Below are 9,393 nucleotides of genomic sequence, written 5' to 3' on the forward strand. Positions count from 1 at the left end.
GGACACTTTTGCACCTGGTCTCTAAAACAAAATGTATTTTAAAGGAATGTCTATGCATTTCTATTCTATCATGTCTGTCATATTATATTTTGGCCTGTGTTTTGAACTTGTACAGTGTTTAGATATATTATCACAATTCTCAGTAAAACAACTCAAAATGAATAGATTAATCTAGGTTGATCCATTATATTTAAAAGTATTTAACCCAGATATTAAAAGCTAAATTGTTAAGAGGATGTGAATGGGAGTTTAATTATTGTAGTGCATTAGAATCTCTCATCTATAACAACTGGAGAATATACCGATTACATTCTTGTGGACTTTTAACTTGTGCTCAAATGTACCAAATTATCAATTGTAAATATATCCTTTCTCTTGAGGCGATTGTGATATTATGCTGTCAATATTCAGGGGTATCTAGATAAGTGTTCATTAAGATCTGCCTTAAGATCAATCTATCTCAAGCTTAGTCACATCGGCCAAACGATAAGACCTAAAGGTTTTGCAAAGCTCACTGCTACCATCTGGCGGACAAACTGGGAAATGTAGAATTTGTGTGTACAAAAAGAATGCCTCGTGCACTGTCAGTATGAGCTATGAGGTGCACGAGGCATAATGTTTCTATAGAAAGGTTATCTTCTCTTTCTGACTCTGTGACCGAAATCACTTCTATGTAGGGTGTGTGTGTGTGTGTGTGTGTGTGTGTGTGTGTGTGTGTGTGTGTGTGTGTGTGTGTTTTATCAAGCATCTGTTTCCTGCCTTCTGTCTACCTATTATCCTGTTCCCCGACTCCCACAATGCCCTGCTGTCCATTTGGCCCCCCTCCACTTTCCCAGAATGCTCCTGTGAGGTTGACTCCTGACGTATCTCACCCCACACACACACATACACACACACACACACACACACACACACACACACACACACACACACACAGCCCTCTTGTGCCAGACAGAGAGGGCAGAGAGAACATGTCATCTATGATGTGGATTGTGTTTAATGGAGTCTTGTTGGGTGTAATCTGATTGGTTTCACAGCAGAAGGCCCCACAGTGTCCCCTCTGTAAGTTTGTGTCAACAGCCCTTTCGCTCAGTTCTCACAGGGACTTGAGATATGTCAATCCACAGGAAGTGTGTGTGTGTGTTTGGGGCAGAGTGTGTGTGTATGTGTGTGTGTGTGTGTAACTACTAATGATGACTAGAACACTGGAGGAGAGGCGGAGATGAAGATAGAAGGAGAGTGAAGAAGAGGGGGATGAAGATTCTGTCAGCATTGAGTGGCTAGGGAAATTAGTCCCCAAATATGCATGGGCAAAACAATAAAAAAATAAGAACAATTATAGCAAGTTGATCTAATACAAGAGGCACTGGTAACGGATTTTGCCAAGCGGTTCTTTTGCTAATACTGTAATTGCGAGGCAGCGTTCATATTGGTGATAGGCAGCTCAGGGGCCTTACAATGCATTCATACAATACTAAACCGCTGTTGGCTAAACAATGTGGCTACACTGGTAATAGTACAAGCTGAGTGGCTTACAATACAGCTATGTTGTTGTTGATGGATCCCACAACAGGGACAAATAAACTCCTGACAAAGGGGTTTCCCTTTATTATTTGCCCATCATCAACAGTGTCAGGACCACACTCTGTTAATGGTGGTTCTCACAACAGATGAGAGAATATAGCAGAGTTGAGATTAGCCCCCTAGGCCTGTGAGAGAGTGAGGGAGGGAGGGAGGGAGGGAGGGAGAAAGAGAGGGAGAGAGAGAGAGCATGGAGAGCGAGAGAGAGTCTGTGAGAGCGAGAAACTGACAGAGCGAGAGAGCAAAAGAGCGAGAGAACGAGAGAACGAGAGAGCGAAAGAGAGATTGAGACAGAGAGTAAGTGGCGAGAGAGTAACAGCTCTGGGAGGCAAAGCCTGTTTGATCCTGAGGGGATCGGAGGGATGTAAGACGTTTGAAGCTGACAACCCCTTTGTGATGATAACACATGTTTTTCACTGTAGCGCTTTATGCCCCCCCCCCCCCCCCCCCACTCTCCTCCATCCCTCCACCACTCCATCTCTCTATTGTATTAAGCCCTTCCAGACTGCAGCTGCCTGTATTGTAATGCCAGCGCTAATCTGAAACGATATCTTTAGCTGTGTGAGTTTATGAACAGCTGTTGGTATTGGGAGAGCCATGTTAATCTGGTTCAGTATCTTTAGCCCGTCATTTAGTGCATTGATCCTTTCCCATTATGGTGTGGCCTCTGTTTCTCACACAAACGTATGCATGCACACACACACACACACTGGCTGTCGATCTGTGGTGGAATTTTTCCACATGGATGAAAAAAAATCTCCATTATCAGCCATCTGTTAGCAGATGTAAAATAATCTATGTTTCTCCACTGGTGTATAGAGTTCTAATGAGCTGCTACACCTTTTTTAATGCTGCTCAGACAGAGAATTCACACAGTAGGCTTCTGTACTGTATTATTTATGTACAGTTGTAGATAGCCTAGCGGTTAAGCCTGTTGGGACAGTAACTGAAAGGTCGCTGGTTTGGATCCCTGAGCCGACAACGTGAAAAATCTGTCAATGTGCCCTTGAGCAAGACACTTAACCCTAATTGCTCCTGTAAGTCGCTCTGGATAAGAGCGTCTGCTAAATGACTAAAATGTAAAATAATGCCATGTTATTTGACTCACAAGATACAGCAGTGACCTGGGGTCAAGAGTTGTACACAGTAAGACTGTACATGAGATTGAGAAAGCTGGAAAGTACAAATGGCTGTAAGTGAAGTGTCCAACTCAAATTAAAGGTCTAATTATACAGAGCAACCCTTTAATCTAAGTCATCTCTGATTGAGATGATGCACAATTAGCATCTACTATTTTGAGCATAACAATAGAAAACATAATGAGGTTCCTGTGCCTGATGACAAAATAAATCACTGGAGCGGAGCGGAGCAACAAGGCAAGCTGTGTACAATTAACATAAATATAAATATCACTTCATGGTCTGTGTCCCAAATGGCACCCTATTCCCTATGTAGCACTACTATGGCCACTACGTAGTGCACTACCTATGGGTTCTGGTCAAAAGTAGTGCACTAGATAGGGAACAGGGTGCCATTTGGGACCATGTGTAAGCAGTCATTAATCAGATATAAATAGTGTGAAGCCTTTAGCTGATTAACGAGGTGAGACTTGTGCTAATTACTGTTTCCTGGGCCTGTAATTAGGTTGGCAGAGATAATCAAGATGAATGAACGCTCTGACCCCCTTCTCTTCTCCCCTATAAAGCTCCAGGCATTGTTCTCTACTGTCTGTTTTGATGCACTGCTACTGCTGCTGCTCAGTCACCATGACACATACAATGTTCATAAAGCATCATGCTTATGAGGCCACAGACATAACTTATCTACTATTGTCCCTGTCACGAATTCCGCCGAGGCTGCTCCTCCTCCTTGTTCGGGCAGGCTTCGGCGTTCGTCGTCCCCGGAGTACTAGCTGCCACCGTTTGATGTTATCTATGTTTGTTTGGTTTTGTCTGATTAGTGCACCTGTTCCATATCACGTATTGATTATGTCACCTATACGTTTCCTTTGGTTTTGTTTGTAGTTGTGTGTCGTTGTACGCCTGTCTGTTGGTGTAGGTTATTTGTTTTCTTATTGTTAGTGCTGTTCGCACTTTACGCACTGTTCTGCGTATTCGCTCGCCTCCTGTTTATGAGGCCCGTTGGATTTGTATTTTGCTCCTGTGACTATTAAAGTCGGATCGACTAAGCTTCTGTGTCCTGCGCCTGACTCCAACACCGCATCCACATCAGCCTTTTGACAGTCCCATCAAAACCATGCATGGCAATAGCCTACTTCAAATCAGTTCTTCTCTGCTGCTCTTATTGTCTATTTATATTGTAAATCTCAAATAATGTCTTACAAGTACTGTAGAAAACTCTCACTCCCCCCTTCCCACCCACATCCATCCAAAAACCCAATACCGACCACCTGGAAAGAGGAGGGACATTCCTATAAAAGGTGCTCACCATCATTCATTAGGCCTCTTTCCACCAATAAAACCAGTTCAACAGTCCTACAGATGCTTGAATAGAAAGTAAGTAATGTATGACTCTGTTGTGGCCAATGTTAAGTATATCCCTATTGTAATTGTAGCCCAAATATACTGTATATATTGTTTGTATTTAACTACAAGTATTGTTTGTAACTAAGTGTGCTAATTGGAGGCCATATTTAAAGCATGTCTTATTGCTACAGCCTGAGTGATTAATACTGAGTGTTGCTAATTGTGTAGCATTGTAGCATTTAGAATCTTTCCTTTATTGCCCATGTGACGATGCCCTGTTTTGACACTTTCTGTTTTATCCTAGTAAATTTAACTGCCATCCTTCCTTAGACAAACCAAGTTTTTTTTCTGGTCATAAAACTATTTCAATAATGTATTGCTTGAAATCCAGTCATTAAAAGTACAGTCTCTAAACTGTTAGTTAATGAAAATAACATGTCATAGGCACTTAAGGGATGTTTATTTTATTTTTATGCTTCACCAGGCTTATTTAGGTTGTTGACCCACTCTTTTCTATTGTGACTCCATAGATGTTTCTGGAACTCCAAAATGGAAGTGCCTAGGCAGCTTTTTGAGTTGGTGGCTTTTTTAATTTTAGGGACAAACCCTAAACTGAGAAACAAAATCAACTGAACCCACAAGGTGGATTCCCTGAATGGTATGTATAGGTCATCTACATCACCACTACAAACACTATGAATTTGATTATATTATTGCACTACTGTTTGCCAAAGTCTAATACCAACCCTGCCCCCACCCTTGGCTTTCCAGAGACGGTTATACTAGTTATACCAATATCTGCGTTTTTCACTAATTTAATTGATCTGCTTGTACAGCCTCCCATTGAAGTGTTTTACCATTTTATTTTCAGGATGGGTCTCATGGATGTTCCCCAGGACCATGGTTACTTGAGGGCTGCCATTAGGAGAAAATGTAAAAATAATAATGTACTTAATATACATGTATTTAGATTGTTATTTTGGACTAACTTTATTTGTGCTAAATAAATTAAAGTTGTATTTATAGTACTATTTAATCAACTTATTACACTTCTACGTGCTAAAATGACCTCACTTAAAGTATACTAGGTGTAGTTGTAAGACATTATTTGAGATGTCTTATATACACACTTACAATGTAGTGACATGGAGAGCTACTCACAAATAGTATGAAGTACAGCAGAAGTGTCACTAAAATATCCCATGTGCACTTCAGCTTTGGTGTTCTCTTTCAGTACTTCAATAGACTTTCATAAAACTGGTGCGTGTCTTATTTCAGTGCATTTATATGGTATTGAAGTACATTACATTGTAGTGTTTATTATACTAAAACAAATTTTTATATGGTGTGTGTACAGTGGCTTGCAAAAGTATTCACCCCCCTTGGCATTTTTCCTATTTTGTTGCCTTACAACCTGGAATTAAAATGGATTTTTGGGGGGTTTGTGTCATTTGATTTACACAACAGGCCTACCACTTTGAAGATGCAAAATATGTTTTCTTGTGAAACAAACAATAAATAAGACAAAAAAACAGAACTTGAACATGCATAACTATTCACCCCCCCAAGTCAATACTTTGTAGAGCCACCTTTTGCAGCAATTACAGCTGCAAGTCTCCTGGGGTATGTCACTATCAGCTTGGCACATCTAGCACATTTAGGGGCTTCATAGCAAAGGGGGTGAATACATATGCACGCACCACTTTTCCGTTATTTATTTTGTAGAATTTTTTTAAACAAGTTTTTTTTTCATTTCACTTCACCAATTTGGACTATTTTGTGTATGTCCATTATATGAAATCCAAATAAAAGTCAATTTAAGTTACAGGTTGTAATGCGACAAAATAGGAAAAACGCCAAGGGGGATGAATACATTTGCAAGGCACTGTATATCACATGTTTGACATATTAACACACTTGTACTGTATGCCCTGAGTGTTTCAGTCTGTTTAATTGCACTGGGATTACTTCTGGTATCTCTCACACTCCAAGATAGTTACAGCTGGAAGTGGTTATTGTACGTTGACCTTTGTGTGAAATGAAAACAAGTTGACTAGCAGATATTGAATCCATAATGAATGTGTAAATGTGGTAGGAAATAGCTGGAGGGATGTGGAGTTAAATGAATCTCACAGAGCTGGAGCAATTGTTTAACTCTGAAATTGCTGCTCACATTAAGACAAGAGCTGAAGACATGATCTGCCTGGCTGCTCTCAAAAGGATTGTTAGAAAATATTGTGTGCATTTCCACAACGCTATATAGCCTCCCTCCCAGAGTCATTCTGAAGAGGCCTATAGCTCTGGAATAAGATGCATATTTCTCAACTGCCTTTGTCTTTGCTTCAAGGACAGAGGGATCAGGTGGCGACCCGTCATGCAGGGCAGGTGAGGCTGAGCCCCACCTATATATTTTTGCATGTTATTTTGGTATTAATACGTGTCACATATCAGTTTGCAGACAATATAAAAATAATCAGAGTTAATAAAGCTGCATTCAAACATGGTCTCTTTTTTTGCTTTCTTGAGGAAGGCGGCTCCAAAATGCAGGTGTTTCAGCCTAGCTCAGTGCTTTCTGTGGTGGGGCAGCCAGCGAAAAATACAGAGCATAGGGGTTGGTAATGTTCTCTAGTTGCGCCGTGATTGGCTCCGTGTTCTGTCACTCATGGGGACACTATGTCACCGCAAAATCTAAGGGGCGAGCTCGAAAATTCAAGCCCCTTGTGTGCTGCCATAGATTTGCATTAGAAGTGCCCATCCAAGAAGGCTCAAGGTCATTGGCCACAGATAAAATTACGTCAAATCACGTTATATCTACCGTAGCTTTGATTGGACTGATGTCAACATCATACTTTCAAAATCTTAGCTAGAAAGCTAGACAAGCAGTCATGAATCACATTGACAATCTACTGGCAAATCCTTTTCATCCTTGTCAAATTAAGAGAAATTATAGATAAAACGTATCGGTGCTCATCGGCCATTGGACATAAACATTACACAAGTTAGAAATCGCAAATTCAACAATGAGTGGTTTGGAAGGAATCAGTGGCTAACTGCAAGCGTTGCAAAGCAATCACTAGCCTGCTATTCAGTGGAGTGGGAGTGTGGTCCAAGTCTGGGTTTAAGGGTCTCTTTTCCAAGCTCAAAAGGATAAACATTCAACACCATCGGCCAGAAAAGGTTGAATACATTGGTCATGCTGTCAATCCAGCATGACTTGTGGCGCATTCAAAACAACTGGAAACTCGGAACTGGGAAATCTCAGACTTCAGTGAGTTCAAGACAACTGGGAACTCGGACGAAAACGAGCTCCGACTGGGAAAATACGTTTTGAACGGTCATACATCTCGAATTCCAAGTCGGGAACTTGGGCGTCTTTCTAGAGCTCCGACCTGAAGATCACTGATGTCTTGAAAGCACCATAAATCCAGAGAATGCCAGACTTTGATTTGCCCACAAGGACCGCCAAAAATGTATTGTATGCTGCTGCATAAATGATGTAATATGCCAGGGGGATACAGTGCATTCGGAAATAATTCTGACCCCTTGACTTTTTCCACATTTGTTACATTACAGCCTTTTTCTAAAATGGATTACATCCCCCCCTCATCAATCTACACACAATACACCATAATGACAAAGCAAACACAGGTTTTTAGAAAAACTGAAATATCACATTTACATAAATATTCAGACCCTTTACTCAGTACTTTGTTGAAGCGCCACCATGCTTTACCGTAGGGATGGTGCCAGGTTTTCTCCAGACGTGACGCTTGACATTCAGGCCAAAGAGTTCAATCTTGGTTTCATCAGACCAGAGAATCTTGTTTCTCATGGTCTGAGTACTTTAGGTGCCTTTTGGCAAACTCCAAGCAGGTTGTCATGTGCCTTTTACAGAGGAGTGGCTTCCATCTGTCCACTCTACCATTAAGGCCTGATTGATGGAGTGCTGCAGAGATGGTTACCCTTCTGGAAGGTTCTCCCATTTCCACAGAGGAACTATGGAGCTCTGTCAGAGTGACCATTGGGTTCAGTTTGGCCGGGCGGCCAGCTCTAGGAAGAGTCTTGGTGGTTCCAAACTTCTTCCATTTAAGAATGATGGAGGCCACTGTGTTCTTGGGGACCTTCAATGTGGCAGACATTTTTTGGTACCCTTCCCCAGATCTGTGCCTCGACACAATCCTGTCTCGGAGCTCTACGGACAATTCCTTTGACCTCATTGCTTGTGTTTTTCTCTGACATGCACTGTCAAGTGTTGGACCTTATATAGACAGGTGTGTAGATTGATGAGGAAAACAATTAACTTAATCCATTTTAGAATAAGAAAACAATTAACTTAATCCATTTTAGAATGGTCCCTTTCCCCCCTCATAATTTAGCCTATTGTTCTGACTTGGTGGTACACATAGCCTGTTTTAGAGAAACGTAATCATTGAATACTGTAAGAGCTTTCATTGTCTGCTTATATGCCCTCTTTATTTATCCTATGGTTCTGACTTGGTGTAAGAACGGCCCATGTTCTGAATTCTGTCCCTGTACATTTCAAAAGTGCTGAACAAATAGTTATATTGACTACGTCCGTCCTAGCTCGCTCATTAATGTCTTCATCGAAATTACGGATTGCCTTTTATCCGCTCATCGTCCCCTTATGCCATAGGAAACACCAACAAAGTGTCTTAGTAGGGAGTTGCCAGAACAGCTTCAATGCGCCTTGGCAGAGATTCTACAAGTATCTGGAACTCTATTGGAGGGATGCAACATTCTTCCACAATAAATTCCATTTGGTGTTTTGTTGGTGGTGGAAAATTGTCTCAGGCGCCAGTCCAGAATCTCCCAATTGGGTTGAGATCTGGTCACACACACGCAATCCCCTATGCTCCTTTGAGACCCCTCTTTTAGTCACTGAGAACTCTTCTTTGAGCCATGGTTGCCAAAATAATGGTAAACTGGGCATTTTTAAACATGATGGGATGTTAATTGCTTAATTAACTCAGGAACCACACCTGTGTGGAAGCACCTGCTTTCTACATACACTGTACTTTAACATTTAGTAATTTAGCAGAGGCTCTTATCCAGAGACTTACAGTAGCGAGTGCATCCATTTTTCATACTGGTCCCCGTGGGAACAGAACACACAACCCTGGCGCTGCAAGCACCATGCTCTTCCAACTGAGCCACACTTTAGATCCCTCATTTACTCAAGTGTTTCCTTTCTTTTGGCAGTTACCTGTACAGTGCAACAACGCTTGGCCTTTCATTTGATCATATGTTTGGCGCCATCTCCTGGTAACCTCGTGGTAGGTCTGTGGTTAACAGGCAAATACTTCTG

This window comes from Coregonus lavaretus (genome assembly GCF_964263955.1).
Source record: "Coregonus lavaretus genome assembly, chromosome: 5".
NCBI lineage: Eukaryota > Metazoa > Chordata > Actinopteri > Salmoniformes > Salmonidae > Coregonus > Coregonus lavaretus.